The sequence below is a fragment of the Sturnus vulgaris genome, chromosome 1 (genome assembly GCF_052056855.1).
Source record: "Sturnus vulgaris isolate bStuVul1 chromosome 1, bStuVul1.hap1, whole genome shotgun sequence".
In the NCBI taxonomy this organism is placed as follows: Eukaryota; Metazoa; Chordata; class Aves; order Passeriformes; family Sturnidae; genus Sturnus; species Sturnus vulgaris.
Window position 1 is genome coordinate 136,254,823 of NC_142243.1, and position 17,426 is coordinate 136,272,248.

Sequence of the window (17,426 nt, forward strand, 5' to 3'; positions counted from 1 at the left end):
CCTTGTTAGAGGCAGCACAGTTTTCTCCAGCTCCTTGCACATGCACCTCAATAAAGCTTCAAGCTTTAGGGCATAAGTCCCTGACAAGTAATGAAAGCTAGAAAGACTCCTTGCTGAACAGATTATTCTGACTATTTCATGGTTTTTCTAATTTCTCAGAAGCATATCAACCTAGAAGAGATGATGCTGGAATAAAAAGACTGCAATATGTGTGTGTAGTATGTTTCCTCCCCTTTCCTATTGTTTCTACATAGGAAAATTCAGTGGTTCTGGCCACATTTAAAATATTTTACTACAGAATACTCCCCAGCAAAATCAAGAGGCAAAGAGCAGCAAACGATACTTTAAAAAAACGCTTGGCAATGCTGAAAAGTAGCAACATGCAGCATAATTATGTGCCTTCAAATCCATATCCAGGTTACAGTGCTTGTTGCTGTGCTGTCAGCAGAGCCCAGGCAGAGCAGCTGGAGCTGGTGCAGCAGCAGCAGAGCCAGGGGCAGCTCAGCCCTGCCACACCACTGAGGAGAAAAACTGTATTAAAATGCAGGAAAACTTCTGCTCTGAAACAGTTTGATTTGATAGCTGATTTAACTTCTTTGTGCTCACCCAGCACTCAGTGGCTGAGTTTTGTATTCCATGTTCGCAGAGAGCAGATGACCTACTTTTCTTGTATTATTATTCCTGGTTTCAGCAGCCTGCCTCCCTGGGAGTGGAGGAGGAGTGTTGGTGGTGTGTTTGTGGAGGATATACAGCCAGCACTTGGTTGGTGAGTGATTTAGAGAGAAAAGGGGTAGAGCTTTTAGTATAGTTTCATGGGAAGTGAAAATGTATTCAGCCTGCTACACCACACCCTGCAATGGGGAAGTCTGTTTACAGAGGGCTTTGAACCAAAAATGAGCAAGATGCAAAGTAAGTAAACTTCCCAGCAGAGATGGGGTGGAGGAAAATGTGTGAAGGGTGGGAGGAGTGGAGTGAGGGGCAGCAAGTGGGGAGGGTGGTTTGACCATGGGTGTCCAGCAGGGAGATGCACAGATTGAGCCAGTGCTTCCAGAGCCCATTCCAGAGCCCCTGGCTATTTACAGGGAGTGGGGTGTGCAGAGAGAGGCTGTTGTGGGAGAAAGGACGTAAGGAGGGATGTTGGCAAATGTGTTAAGTGAAAGGGGAAAGGATAGGATAAGAAAGAAAGGGACAATATGCCTGAAATTAAATTTTTTGCCACGTTAGGTAGATGAGTAGTTCAAATTCACCTCCTATGCAAATGAGCAATCCTTGCTGATTTTGGGTAAACGTGACTCTTAACAGGACCTGTGCTTGCAGGCCTGTTGCTGCTGAGACCTTTTTGCATGCCAGGCTTCATCCCACCTGAATGAAAGATGCAGTCAAAATCGTCTTGTAGGATACAAAAACCTAAACCAAGGAACTGCCTCCAAAACACAGATCACACACAGGCAGGTGGGGAATGTCTTAGGTAAAGGCAGGATTCTTGCAGACAGAGAGCAGCATCAGGAGGTCATGCAAGTGAAGAAGACTTGGGAACCTATCTCAGACAGAAAACAAAGTAAAACATCTTTAGGATGAGGATCTGTTTGGGACAGGAGTAGGACCTGGGAGCAGGTGCAATAAAACTGACCTCTGTTCCTACTTCATTTAGGAAAAAACAAACCATGTGTATGTTCTTTTTAAGTAAACATTTTCATCAAATGCTTAAATCCATCATTTTAGTTGCCTGATGAAGCAGAGCCCAAATAGAAGCCAACTTAAATGGCCAAAGCAAATAAGGAATTATTCTTCTTGTTAGTGCATCTGAACAGCCTTTCCCACAGCCCTTTGGGCAGTCTAGTGAAAGGCTTTTGCTGTTGCTGTAACAGAAGCAAGGTGCCTGCAACCAGCCCCAGAGTCAGCCAGGTATAAAAGTCAGGTCTTTGCCCTGGATCAGGAAAAGCTCAAGACCTGCAGCAAGCTGTGTATTCCTTAAAGGACGTCAGCTCCTTTCCTGCATTTTCAATATTTGCACACTGAAATGCATTGGTATTCATGAGATTTGATGGAAATAATTCCACTTAATACAGCATCCAAAGGTAAAGAACAATTCTCTCTAAAGGTGTAGTTTGACACTCCAGCATACCTTTTCCAATACACCTAAAGAAAATGTCTGAAATATTACATAAGCAATTGTAATTGAAAGATCCTTGGTTTAATACTTCCTTTCAGTGCTGGTCTCTTAGGGCACAGGCAGGTCAATAGGCCCTGACAAAACACAGTACTTACATATGTATTATCTCACACATTTTATGTATAACTTCTTGAGGAGTATGAGAGCTAATTACAGCTATTAGAAAAGCACAAAATAATGATGCACATAGCAATGGTAAAACCTTGTCTGAACGCTTCCCTTCTCTTAGAAAAGGCTTTTCTAGGCCTCAAAGCAAGAAATCAAATTACATGATTGCTGGAGAGCAGGGAGAGAGAGAATGCTTGGAGCTAGACAAAGGGTAAATGGCCATTTGTTTCCATGTCATCCACTGAACAGGAGGAAAACCCAAAATATCCACTGAAGCAGAAAGGCAAGAGATGAGTTGTGTCTCTATTTTATTGCTTAAATATTTTCATGCTAATGAACCCCAGATGACAAGCAGTGCAGATAATTCATGAGTGAATTGATTGCTTATGGCCCTTCAACACCAGGGACACATCAGCACTGCTTTCTGGAAAGCTCACCATAAGTTGCAGTCTCCAGAGACCAATAAACACTTTGGCAAAATTGAAGAGAAGAGGGCATTTCCCATAATTAACAGGCAGAGAAAATGTCACCAGCTTCTCACCTACCCAGAAACTTGTCATGAATAGTCAGGTTCACATCTTGATTTACTGAAAAGGAGTCCAAAAAATGTATTCTGTATTTCTGCCTCACACAGGAAAATGACTTGTTAAGAAACCAGAGGACAACATCTTTTGCTAACCACAATTGCAGAACAGCCATTGATCTTGGTTGTGCACAGGAGAAACTGTGGCTGCTTGCTGTTTATCATCCTGCAAGGAACTGATGTCTGTTGCCCTGAGCTACAAAAAAAGGCCAGTGAGAATTAATTTGACATCAAAAGAAGAGCCGAGCCATATAAGCCTTCATCAAAGGAGTAAAGCAGTCATGTAATTGGGTGCTCAGAGGAGTTTGGTTTCTGCTCACTCACCACAACTCTGCAGTGGATGGATCTGCTCATGTCCCCAGCCCTGGAGTGACCAGCACAGGGGGTCCCTCCCAACCCCCCCCCCCCTCAGTTATTTCTCCTTTTCTTCTTCTCTTATTTCTCCCCAGACAGAAGCAATACAACCCTTGTGGTGTCTACACTGCTATTCATGGCTCGACTTCCTTCAGGTTCCTTATCAGTGGGAGTAATTAGTGTGATCACTAAAAGCCCCTGGCTGGGAATAAAGGGTCAACCCCACATCCCCCAGCACAGAGCAGAAGCTCATTATCTTGCATGAATTCTCCATAAACTGTGGAAGCATATTCAGCATATGGCCTTGTTCTGCTTCTCTCCCCAGACAGAGAGCAAAAAACCGTATATTTTTGTTGATAATTTTCTCATATAAATTTGATTGGGAGTAAGAACACTTTTTTTTAATGGACTGTGTATTCTGCATCTGTGTTTCATGCGTTAAAGAGAAAATTCAATCATTTCAGTGTAATTGTTTTATTTACACCAGTTTAACCAGAAAATAAATGGCTACAGTAATCTTCTTCTGAGTAAGAAATTATGCAGTTCACACCAGGAGGGTAATCAGCAAGGAAAAAAGTTTTATTTTCCTGACAAAGCTGGGAATTCATGAATGCTCCCATCATGGGCAAGAAACTAAACATTGAAATTACCTCAAGTCACTTCACATAACAAAATAACAATATTTTCTCCATCTTCTCCTTTGTTTTTTCACTTCAAACAAATGCAGGTCAAATGATTAACTTGCATTCAAAATCCTCAGAAACAAAACAGTCTTTACTCCAACTAAGCCCAGCACTGAGAGATCTCAGGCATTCACTTCAGTTCTCTTGCAGGACTTGAAGCAGAAAAATTACTGAAGGAGCTCAATGAGAGGGAATGTCAGTTGTGTCTTGTCATTTGATAGATTTGCTAAAAGAAGGATTTGATTAGACACCACACAGTAACAGTTTGTGTAATTAACATGCTGAGGAGGAAGCAAGCATGGCAGAGCAGCACTGGGAGATGTACACACACCAATCCCCATAGCTGTGGTGACTTGTTCCCAACCCCTCATTTCCATACTGCCCATGGAGCACATACCCTGCAACTCCCTCTCTTCTTGTCAGGAAAATTAATCCACAAACACCAGAGGCTTATGTCCAAAAAGGAGACAGAGGAGTCCTTTTAGCTTATTCGGATAAAGGGAGAAGCCATGGGGCATTCCCCTTGGATCTCTCAAATTTTTGGAGGACGCTGCCTCTTTTTTATCCTATTTTCCTGGGCTCATTTCCCTCTCTCTTTCCCCATTGGCTGAGGTACTTGAGAGATACAGACTTCCCAGAACACCTGATGCCTAAGATTCCCCTCTAATGTATATAACCCTCCCTTTTAATTTCTAATTCTTGTAGAATTCATGGATTTCCCCCATTGCTCCTTTCATCTTTCAATATCCAATCTCATTTATCAGCAAACCTACAGTTTGTTTGTAAAGGCAAATATCTTTTCCATTCATCAAGCAGTGGATTCCTGCCCACTGTTTCCTTTATCTCTTAGTGCTAGTCTTATCTACCAACAAACCCACAGCTTGTTTGTAAAGACACATCCATCATTCCTCTCACTTTTCAAATTACCTTCCAAACCAGCCACTCACCAGGTGCTGCTGGCTAATGCTCCAAACCCTTCCTGTGACTTCAGACTGGCAGCCAAGCATTTCCTGGGATGCACCAAAGGGACTCTGGGCTGGGCAGCAGGGAGAATTCCAGAACCAGAGCTCTGGGGATAGATCCATTATCATATTTGACTTAATGCAGAGGTATGAGAGGTATTCTCTTCTGGGTATTTTCTTTTTTTCTAGAAATTATGTCACCAACCTAGGAGGGGCCTGTGGAGTGAGGCAGGGATTAACTAAAATAACCCAACTCAGACAGGTTTAATAATGTGGCCACCCAACAAGGTCCTCCTTTTGTTGAAGGCCAGGATGCTGTCCTGCAAGAATGAAGAAGCTCAGAAACATGCAGCTGCCCATGGGAATGGTGGAATCAGCAAAAAAGGGACACTGTCACCTCCCGTGGCACCTGTATTGAACATCCTGCACTGCAAGAAGAAGTTCCTCCAAAGCAGCAACTGTCCAGTTGCCAGTGCTGAGCATGAGGTGAGCATTGTCCCCCAGACGGGAAGATGCAGTGGCCAGGCCAGCACAGAGGCACCATCACAATGCAGGTGTGTACACGATCCCTGAGCCCCAGTGCTTTCCAGTGCCTTTCTCAAGGAAGTCTGATTGCTTGACTTTACTTTCAGATAACTTTCAGATAACAGCTTCTAACAAGAAGTCAGAGAAATCAATATAAGTTGCTCAGTGGTACCTCTGGAGTAGCTGTAAAACTAATTCAGCAATATTATAACCTTGAAAAGCCACCTTGTCTGAAGTGGGATGGGTTATATCCAACACTTTAATGACTTCAGACATTTCTGCAGAGAGCAATACTGCAAAACAGAGCTGGCTCAGGGGTGCATATACTGCCAGTGCCTCACAGCTATAAAAAGGTTTTCATCTGCTTTGTTAAAATAAGGTTGTTTACTCAAAATGCCTTTGAAACAGAGATGAGGAGTAGTACAAATCTCTCTAGAAAGGAGCACTGCTATTTATAATAAATCTGGTTGGAAATAAAGGTGCTAACAAGTGTTTGTGATTACACTTGAACCATGTGGACAGGTAAAACTGTGATGGTTTTGATGTCCCTGCAAAGAGCACTTTTCAGGCCAGAATTTGTTTGCATCCACAGACCTTAGCATAGCTTTATGACTTCCTAAAATTATTAATCTTCAATGATAAGATATTGAAATCATGGCCCAGAAAAGTCTTGAAAGGAAACAAGGAATGGCTGTGTGAACTAAGGCTGTATGGACACTTTTCCATAAAGAAAAGTGGAGTGCTGAGAGGTCCCACCAACACTGATTTTTTAAAGATGACATCCCAAATCAGAGAAGCTTTGCAAGGCTTGAAACCTGTCCCTTGCACTAGGCCTGGCTGAAGGGTTTAGTTGGGTCAGCAAGTGGAAGGCCACTTGTATGGTCCAGGCAGTCAAAACATGCAGAACCAAAGCCAATGGGCTCTGTGTGCAGCTGTGCAGAAGCTCCCACTGCCTGGGACTGGGCATGGCAAACAAGGTGCTAATACCTAAAGACTGGGCCATGCACTCCCTGAACCTCTCAAAGCACCTCCCTACCATGGCCCCATCTGCATGAGATGTGTAGGAGCTTACAGTGTTTCCATATCCATACTTCCAGACATCAAAATGTGTTTTAAAGACTGAACCATTGCAACACTATAATATTCTTAATTACAGGAATGACTACTGATGAAATTGCAGTGGCCCTGCACAGCTCTCCCACAGGAGGTGTCACTGCACTCTGTATTATGGGGGTGCAAGATCCACAGATTTATAAAACCATCATCCTGCCCTTGGGAGCACTTCAAAAAAGGCTTTAAAGAAGAATCCAGGAAAGTATTTGAGATAAAAAAAGCTCAAAAAAATGTTCTGAAGTGTCTTTGCTGTTTTACTCCTACATTTGCCATACTGTATATCCAACTTGTTTCATGCTTAAGCAAAATAAATTAATCAGTAGGGCTGCAAAGAAAACATTTCTAATTGAAAGATAAATAGACTCCAGAGAAACCTCCTCCAGGAAAGAACTGACAAAGTAGGAAATAGCAGCATAGGAGTAACACAACACTTGAGGAATAAAAATAACAGAAACATCAACAGTGGTGTAATAAAAACAAACACATCCAAACATTGTGTGAATGACACAACCATTCAGAAGTCATCATTTTTCATCTGTTTAGGAAGAACTAAGATGTAAGTATGCAATGCCTATCTGCAGGGAAGCAAACTTGATTCTAACCTAGTTTTAGCAGATAAGCATGATACATATCAAATTTCAGATCTGCAACAGTTAAATCAAGGGAAAACTGTTAGTGGCAATTACAGAAAGTGAATGATTCTTTCACATTCTCTCTTTCCTGTTCTCCTCCAAACACCTTAACTTCGTTTTTTCCAGATACTGATACTCTCAAGCTTCAAATCCTGTCAGCGGTTTTTGTACACACCTTGTTAGTTAACAGACCTGTTCACACAGATGAAAGATACTGTTCCATATTTTGCTGGCTTAGAATTATTATCTCATGTCAGTGGGAGAAACACCCAGCTTTACCTCCCTCTGTGCTTTGTGTGGCAGCAGAGAAGGATGTAATGGCTTTCTCAGAAGCAGGACCCTTCAGTCCTGTGGTGCTTTCTTGCACATTGCTGATGCTGTACAAGAGGAGTTGTGATTCCCCACAAGGCTCCCAGCAGCAACCTATGGACAAGGATCCCATAATCAGGACAGTAATCAGAGAGGATCAGCACCTCATCAAAATGTATGTTTTTAAACTGTATCTTAAGGAACATGACAAACATCCAACACACTGCATTTTTCACCAGTCAGCTAAAGACATGAGCTAGAATAGGGTTCTCTGCCAATTTTTTATTTTCAAGCACCTGCTACAGAAACAGAAAGATTTTTCATAAAACATCTGTGAGAGAAAACTCAGCTTGGTGTCAGAGTTCTTCTTTCCTCACCCATATTTCTGCAGCTATGGCTTTGGGACGTACTCACACTTCAGAAAGAGCATCCACCCTTGCAGTAGGAAGAAATGTGCAAATAAAGTAAAAAATAACTAAAAAAGAGATTGGATGAGGAAATGAAAGTGACCCATTGGACTAATGACTAATTACAGCATCTATAGCTTAGAGAGGCTGACAGATGTAAAGCCAGAGTACCTAGCAGTGTTAGCCAGTAGGCACTGTTTAAAAGTAATGCAGGATGTGGTTACCCTTCCTTCTTCCTTCTAATACTCAGCCACAGAGTGTTACAAAAAATGAGTACTTATTGCTGCAGAAGAAAGACACTAGATTAAGCAGATAGAGAGTTACAATTTTGTGATGTTAATGATAAACATGTAACCATTTGCAGTGGCAGTATCCTTCATTTCTTGTCTTCTACACAGATGTGTATATACACACACACATTTTCCCGTAGAGGGAAGGCAAGATAAGGCATCATGTACTGTATGGTAGAACATGCAAATATATAGGCATAATTAGTGTGAAAGTACATTAATTACTTGAAATTTAGAAACATAAACTGTATGACTGAAAGGGACCAACTTAGCAAGTCTGCTACCTTGCATTGCAGCTCCTATCTTGCAAAAATCCTTGTTGCAGTGTCAACAGTTTGGGCAGCTTGCTCTGATACTCACCAACATGCCTCTAATGTCTGCTTTACTTAGAGCAGCTCATACACCAGTGGTCTTGGGCCAGCCTTGTCCTTTCCCAAATGATTGTAGTTCACTGTGATCTCTGATCTATTTATGGACACCATCAGTGTCCCTGTCATTTTCTGGTCTCAGTGTGACTGAGCATTTGACTTGATTCCCTCTATAGGTGAATGTGTGTGTGGATACATGCATCTGTCTGAGGACATGAATCCAAAATGATTGTTTAGTTGCTTGGTTTTCTCGTCCCTGAGGTGGAAAACAACTTCCTCTGCAGAGAGTTCAGAACTAAGAGTGAGCTTTCTCACTGTCACCAAGCAGTGGCTGGACTCTCATATTGCTCTGCAGGCTGGGATCAATGGCCAGATTGCATTCCCCCCACCTGAGTGGAACCATGCAGATGTCAAAAGATACTTCCCTCCATCAGAATTTCATATATTTTTCGTACTTATAATAAAATCCTGACTAGACAGATCTTCCATCTAACTTTACAGATAAAAATAATATTTTAAGCTCTGTTAACAGCATTCTTTAGTAGCCATGTTGCAGAACTACTTGTACACTGGGGAAGCAGACAGCAAAGAGTTTTGGCTACAGTTATGCCAAAACATTCACTTCTTAGACCAAAGTGATCTCCTCCTGCCTGTTCATACATCAGTTAACTAATAAATACCCTCTTTATTTTCTTCTCTTTGTCATATGTGGATAGTTTTGTTAGCTTTTTTCATCTGTCTATAAGCGGAATAAAAAGAAATACGTCATGAGAAATGGGAAGTCCTGCTTTGAGAAAATAATTACTTGAACTTGACTTTGTGGGAAAAAAAACTTAGCTAAAGAGAAGATGCTGTGAGGAAACTTGATAGGGTTCTACGAAAGATTGATGCTTCTGAAAATTACTGAAAACAACCAAAAATTAGATTCTCAGGTTTTATAGGTGTTTTCACAATTCAAGAACTTGTGAAAACCAAAGCAGATGATACACAATTCCCCAGGCAGCACTGGGGTAGAAATGATTCATACCTGTCCCAGCTGCTTACAGCACTGTGGTCTGCTGTTGGGCTGCCACCCACCTTCTTTCACCCCCTGCATCCCTCAGTTCCTCACTGCTGGATGCTGCATGGATGAGAAACAAAGTATTCTGTTAGGATTTTCTCAGGTAAATGCTCAGCCCCAGCCCCAAGGTGGGGGAGAATGAACCTGCATCCCCTCCAAAACACGCACTGCAAGGCCAGCCAAGAGAAGGCACTCCATGACACAAGATGCACTCACTGTGGTCAGTTAAATGCTCCTGAGACTTTGTTCCCATGCTGGGAGGAGGCACCATTTTCATCTAATAGATCTCTTAGTCCTGCTGTTTTCTCTTGGGTCTCAGCCTGGCTTCCAGTGGAATCAGCAGTGATATGTGCTCGTATCCCTGGGAGCAGGATGCCCACAGTGTTAAATAAACCATTTGGCTACACTGGCCTTGTGCTGCTCAGAAGCTATTTGCAGAGACAGAAAAGGTAAGACAAATGTATGAGGGCTACAAACACAGGTCTTATTTATGAAAAACTGCAAACACTTTTTCTGCTTGCTGCTGCATACAATAGAAAAATAGATGCCACTTCTCAGGTGTATTATGGAAAGGTGAAAATTCAGGGTTGCAAGTCTTTCCATCAGCAGGGCTCCAACATACCCTTAGGAGTGACTACACACTGTCAATTGCTTTTAAAATGTGAAATTTAGAGCTTCTCTTGTCTCCATCGTGAACTCCTGGGAAGAGATTTCCCCTTGCTTTCCACCCTCTGATTTACAGTGTGGCCTTGGACAAATACGCTTTTACTGACCTATTTTGACCAGACAAATTTGTCATTCCTGCAGTCACTCAGCATTTCTGCAATCAGCTGGCAAACCTTTGGATAGATGGCACCGAGGGTAAGCACCCAAGCAGTGAATTTTGGGGCCATGGGGATTTGTGCTGGAAACCTCCACAGTCCTCCTGCAGCTGCAATAACTGAACTGCAAACAGCAGAGCCAGAGTGCAGCCTTGTGCTTCGTGCTCTGTCCCTCTCTGCATGTGTGCTTTCATCTGCAGTTGTCCTCCTCTTCAGAAACAAGGTCAAAATCAACACAACCTGAGAGCTACCAGCAGAACCGAGCATGGTTTTCCCCTACCCTCACTCCTTATCCACTTTATACCCCTTCTCAAATGGCACTTGATGCTTTTTTTTCCCTTTCAACTTGATTATCAGGGTTTTTTCTTTAGAAAATATTCTCTCTAAATAAAAATTTGGTAGGAAAAAAGGATTACATTATTAGGATTAAAGGATCTTTGTGTTGCTAAAGCAAATTTTAAGTTCTTAGCTTTAATAATACCAGGTATCTTCTTTCTGATTTTGTTCAATCAATAGATACAAAATATTTTCTGTTTGAATTAGGAACTTAGATTTACTTGAACAACAGAAGCCCAGTCCCAAACTGGTAGTAGCACTGATGTAGTGATTATGTCTTAAGAAAAGAGAGAATAACAAAAATAATAAAATTCTACAAAAACCTAAAAGTCTGGGCCCATTTTCTTTAACAAATGCTGTTAGCAGCTCAAAGCCTCACTGAGCTGGTGGATTGGTCCCTTCCATTAATTTAGGTAAATTCAAGCAACAGTGTTAAGAAGGGCATTATGGAATTTTGCCAGTCACAGAGATTGGTAAAAACTCTATTCCCCTCAAGCCATTATTAACTGTTCTTTCTACAATTACACTTCTTCCTTTGTGTGGAAAAAGGATGCATTTTTGTCATGTACAAACATAGTTTTATGTACAAGCAGAGAAATCTTTGCCTAGCAGAATAAATTACAATATTGTTTAATTGCTGGAAAAAAATCAAATTATAAGTAGCAATAATTGTATACAGCCATCCAGCAATCACAGGTACAGAGCAAAGTAAAATAGCCTGAAAACACTCAGGAGCTGTTGGTGTCACAAAATGCCTTTTCACTTAGTGTGTTACAGACTGCAGCATTAATTATTAAGCTCTGCTTGGGAAAAGTCTTGAAAGAGTATAAATTGCCTTTTTTTGTCTACCACAAGAAACAAGCAATCATTATCAAAGATAATTAATTCCCTCTCACATGGCTGCAGAGGCTGCTCATTAAAAATAGCAACCAAAATCAAAACAGTGGAAACCAAGAATAAATTAGAAGGTGTCATGAGCCTTTCCAAAGAAGCTTTTAGCCAAGTCTGGAATTGCTCTTATTACAGGTACCAGGTCAAGAGCATCTGAGCTTGATGATGCTTCAGCAAAGGCATCAGCAGAGATTCTTCCCTGTGGCTGTGCTGAGCTGCAGAGCAGTCCCTGTCCTGTGCAGGTGGCACGGGCAGCAGGGAGCCGGCTCTGGGGATGCCCACACACGCTGGGTTTGCAGGGGATGTGGCAGGATTTTTAACCCCCTCTACCACAGAGGGCTGGTGCATGTAGGAGAGATAACCCAGGGGCTGAAAGGTTCAGCCAGCAGGGATTTTGGCATCTTCCCTGGGCCAAAAGGGTCAGGCCTCAGCTAAGAATCAACATCTTAGTCTGGAGAGCTGATGTGGGAAGAGGCAAAGGAAATAAACACTGTTTTACAAACTATAAAAGATAAACAAAAGTTATCACAGAGGCAGAAGGCTTCTACACACACACCCTGAAAGTGTGGGAGACCTCTCCCCAGAGCCTGGACCTGGGTGGTGTGGTTACTTCTCTGGGGATTGAGGAAAAGGCTCTTGATGTGTGCCCTACCAACCATTGGATGAAGGGGCACACATATGTAAGATACATTGAATCCTAAGTTTTATTATTTCTTCACGAGCTGTAACGTTAATAGGTACCTTTAACCTCGAGCTGTGTATATCTACTAGTAGTTTCCTCTTTTTATTTTTGTTCCTGTGTGACATTAATTTAAGTCTCATGTCTGTGAGTTTTCTGTCTATTAAATAAATAATTAATTATATAATAGACTGAATCAGCCATTATTAAAGAAGTTGTGAATGAGAGTGGGTTTTGGGGTGCTGGCCACCTCGATAAAGCTACTGCCTGCTGCCAGAGGCCTGGGCAAAAGCCAAAGATTTATCTAAACCCCCACATCCATTCATAAGAAGAGAGGATGAGAAAAGACCTCTCTGGGGACCTGAAACACCACAACTGCATTTCTGAAATACTCCAAATCACACACATTGCATTTTAATAAAAATTACTCATTTCCTTAAATAAAAGCAAGAACAGTAATCTGCTACACCATTAACACCAACACTTTCCTCCTAACTTCAAGAGATACATGCTGGCATAAGCTCAGATTTTTTCTGTTAAACTGCAGTTATTTCATCTCAAAATAAAAGTCAAGCAACTGCATTTTGTACCTCTGATCAGGACCAACTGCTAGACTGACTCCTGTATTACACAGGAACAAGATGTTCTGTCAAAACTATTAATACCAAATCTTTCAGGAAAAGGTGGGCTATTTTGGCAGCAAATCCTCATTTCCAGTGGAGAACAGTCCAAAAGGAAGTCAAAGATCCGGGCTCTGAATGCAAAACAAGGAGCAGTTGTAAACAGTCTAGACATATTTCCATGCAATGGGGCACTTTTAAAGCTTTTTCTTCCTTTACTCAGGTATAATCTCATAAACTGCAGTCAATTAAAAGCTTAAAAAAACGAAGTAAATATTTTTTTAAAATATTCCTTACTTAACTAAAGCCAAGAGCTGGGTGATTTTTAAGCAAAGCAAACTGTGTTATAGCACTCTGCAGGCTCCAAGGCTGCTCCTGCTTCTCCCCCCGAGCTGGACCCTCCTGCAGCCCACAGCTGGGGAGTGGGAGCCTGGCTGTGCCACACCAGCATCCCACGTGTGCAGCCCTGCACTGCTGCCCACACTGGGCTCTGGGCTCCAATCTGCCTTTTCTCGTGAGCTGAGATGGAGCTGGAGGGCAGGATGAGGTGATCTATCGGATAGAGGGACACTGACATGTGTCACACCACCACACAGATTTTCTGAGCAGTTTAAAGCTCAAGCCATGCTTTGGCCATCTAGGCTGCAGGGTGAATCCAATGGGCTCTTTCAGCTCTGGTGGCACCAGGGTCCACCTCAGCTCTGCCAGGACATTTTTCCTGGGCTGGGAGTGATGCCTTGAGAGGCTACCTAGAGCAGAGGGTAGACAGTGTTAAAGGAATAAAGTAGGTATTTAATAAAAGGCCTTCAAAGGATACCTTGGGCAGTACAAGAGCCTGACTGAGGCTCCACCCAAGATGGATGACAGGTCACACGTTTTCACACTTTTGTAAGTTTTGATCCATTTACATATTGGGGTTAATTGTCCAATTACATCTCCAGGTTATGAAGTCCCATCCTCTCAGCTTGCTCTCCTCAATTCACCATTGTTTATACTTTTCGAGCCTGAAGTTGCAACAGTATCCTTGGCTCTCAGGCTGGAAAAGGATTGTTTTGTCTAACTAAACTGAAGAAAACTTGCTAGCACTTTATATGAAGTTCAGAGTTATATAGTAATGCAGTACACAATCTGGATAATATGAAAGCTAAAACTTAAGGTATCAGGAGGAGTATAGTGCCCCTCTTGAAGAAAAGAGGTTCAAGCTGATGAAGTCTCCACAGGCAACACCTGCACTTTATTTCTACTTCAAGGGGAGAGGGCAGTCGGGTGTTGCATTTGAACACAGCAGCAGAGCTCAGTTTGGGGCATGAACTGTGAGGGAGCTTATCGAGACAGCTCTCAGTTGTTCCCAGTCCCCAGCAGGGGCTCATGTCTCCATGGGATCTCTCAGCCTGCAAGCACGTCACAACTGGCACAGAGGCTGCAAAATGGTGAGATGTTCTGGATATAGATAATGAAAGATAATTTCTGCTGTTTTTCTTGCTCTCCAGCATCACTAAAGGACAGTTAATCCTTAGCATAAAGGAAAATAAATGCAGAGAAAATAGCTTGTTTTCTGTTTGAAATATCTGTCCATTATGAAGGTGTGACCACCCATCTGAAGGAGTCAGCAAGGCCATGCTGCAGGTAACCACTGCTCAGGCAGACACAGAAAGTGACAGATGTTGGTTGCTGGCTTGGACAAGTTCTTAAAGACTAAAGGGTTCTTTGTTTTGCATATTACATCATCAATCACCATCCAAGAAAACAATGAACAGAAGTTTCTAAGAACAAAACCGAGCAAGACTCACATGCATTGTGGTTTAACCCCAGATGGTAACTCAGCCCCATACTGCTGCTTGTTCACTCCCCCCGTGGGATAGGGAAGAGCATTGGAAGAATAAAAGTTAGAACACTCATGGATAGAAATAAAGACATTTTAAAACGGAAAGCAAAAGCCACATGCACAAACAAATCAAAACAAGTCATTAATTCCAAAGTGGTTTCTATGGACAGGCAGCTGTTCAGCCATCCCCAGGAAAGCAGGGCTTCCTCATGGGTGATGGGAGACTTGAGAAGACAAATGCCATCAATCTGAACATCCTCCCCTTCCTCCTTCTTCCCCCAGCTTTATATGATGAGCATGATGCCATATGGTGTGGGATTTCCCTCTGGTCAGCTGGGGTCAGCTGTCAGATGATATTCTCACTTTGTCCAGTCCATACTACGCATAAAAATTGTAATCTGCCTTTACAACCAATGAAGAGAGCCTGCACTCTGCTTGCTAGAGCTGTTTTGAGCAAAGCACTTGTTTAGCACTCCCATTTCCAGCTGACAGCCTGCACAGCACTTTTCCATGGTGCCATGTCCAGCCCCTTGCCAGGACACCACAGGGGGACTGGCTGCAGATATATACATTCCACCAGCAGCACAACTCTGCATCCTTTCACCAGTGGGAAACCTCATGTGTTCTTCAGGCCTGAAAACCATTCATTCCAGTCCATGAGCACTATAGACCTTGAAAAAATTACTCTTCTTAGCTCTCAGTATTTAGCAAATGCTTCTCACTAGTTTGGTATCTCTTGATCAAACAAAAGCCCTACTCATGCTGTTGACAATCATAATACGTATTGAAACAGAAGAGAGTTGTAACTAATCAAGCATTGTTCCATGGGTGGGTGTAAAACCAATTTGTTTAATTCATTTTGGAAGGCACAGAGGCAAAGCATTAAAACTCATTTTACAACATTTATATAATTGTAATATGAAAAGCCATTCTCCTTTTGATTTATCAAGATTGAGTTTAGCCATTTGCACTCCCAGCTGGCGGGTTTTTGCAGGGGCATGGCAGCAGTGCCAGCACAGCAGCAGCACACCAGGGCTGGGGCAGAGCAGTGCATTGCCAAGCACCTTCCAGCACCTCTGCAGGAGCTGTCCAGGGCTACACAAGAAAAACCTTCTCCTTCAACCTCACCAGGGACACTGAGGAGGGTCTCTCAACACAGAAGAAGGGAAAAGACATGCCAAGGAACTTGCCAGAATGTTCACCTCCATCTGCTCTTCCAGCTGTGGCCAACGTGAGACCTGCCCAGGCTCAGATATGAACACCAAACATCATTCTGGTCCTTGAGAACTCTTCTATTTTTGTGTCATTGAACTGCCCATTCCATCCCATCTCCCAGTCATGCCTCATCAGCAGCCAAATCCTGCACCAATTCTCCTACCCTTGTTGGCTCTGACTTAGCTGCACCCATCCCTCCCTCCATCACTCCTGCTCCCCATCCTCCCCTTCTTTACTTCCATAAACCCCTCCAAGATCCTCATCTCCTTTGACAGTATAGTTATTCAGCCTTCTGTGCATCCCTGTGATATCTGTCAAAATCAAGTTGGATGGGGCCCTGAGCAACCTGCTATAGTGGAAGATGTCCCTGCCAATGGTAGGAGGGTTGGAACTGGATAATCTTTAAGATCCCCTCCAACCCAAACCATTCTATAATTCTGTGATTTTTCCCTCCTTTGCCAACAGCAGTCAGCAACTGAAACCTCCTCACAGGGCTGGGAAAGTACCAACAATTCACATCATGCCTTACATTGCTGCATTTACATATGGCTGTGGGTTTCCATCCATTGCAAGGACGAGGAAAGCTAGAGAAGGATTTCACACCAGGGAGGGAGAAGAAAAAGAGACAGATAGTAAGTTCATGAAGCTTGTGCTGCAGTACCATATAAAGTCAGAAACCCAGTACCAGATGTCTAGAGAAAATGCAGGCACTGAAATCACGAAGCAGCACAGCTCAGAGGACAAGCTTCCACCCACTCCCAGCAGCCAGTGTTAGGAACAAGTGTTTGGATTTCTGCCACCTTTACCCTTTACTTTCCATTTTAATTTCCCCCTTTCACAAGATGTTCTTCAAATCAGCTCATTCAGGATTATGCAATGGTTTACCTGTGGCTGGGGACACAGAGTCTGGATGGCAGAAACCATCCAGAAACACGAGCTCACCCACTGAGCAGCACAGCTCCACTGCAGCCCTCATTTGTGCACTACACAGGTTCTCCTGCTCCAGTCCTAGCTGCCTTCTCCTGGACTGGAGAGTGCCAGCCAGTTTGAAGACATTCACTGATTCATTGAAGCTTTCATACAACACACCAGGCAAACACCAGGCAAATACCAGGCAGCACTGCATTGTTGCTTATCTCACCTTTCACAATGCCCTGGACATATCACAGCAGAAAATCAGGAAAAGCAGAGGACCATGCAGGGCTTTAAAATCAAATGTACATGGACTTGAACACAGATACAGTTTTTAATTCAACGTCCAGTCTTCTGCAGAAGTGCCTTTGTGCTGCCCACATTGTGCAATGATTTTGTGCAGAGCCCATGCTCAGGCCTGGCCCATCTCCACCATCTATGCTGTAGAGTGGAAAAGGCAGGGAATTACAGACCAGCACAGCAAGCAATGTGTTGTAGAGTTTGTTTCTTTGACTGGTGGCAGGAAAGAAAACATGCACCAAGCACCCTCTTCCTTCCTC

At 42.9% G+C, this 17,426-nt stretch overlaps 2 long non-coding RNA genes across 2 annotated transcripts; both read left to right on the plus strand.

Annotated features, from left to right (window-relative positions):
- The first annotated feature begins 710 nt into the window (after positions 1 to 710).
- LOC148225545 (uncharacterized) lies at positions 711 to 9,433 on the plus strand. Its single transcript, XR_015808114.1, has 3 exons — positions 711 to 766; positions 5,170 to 5,417; positions 6,545 to 9,433. It is a non-coding gene; the product is annotated as an uncharacterized LOC148225545 (long non-coding RNA).
- LOC148225546 (uncharacterized) lies at positions 771 to 3,738 on the plus strand. Its single transcript, XR_015808111.1, has 2 exons — positions 771 to 909; positions 2,916 to 3,738. It is a non-coding gene; the product is annotated as an uncharacterized LOC148225546 (long non-coding RNA).
- Positions 9,434 to 17,426: the final 7,993 nt, after the last annotated feature.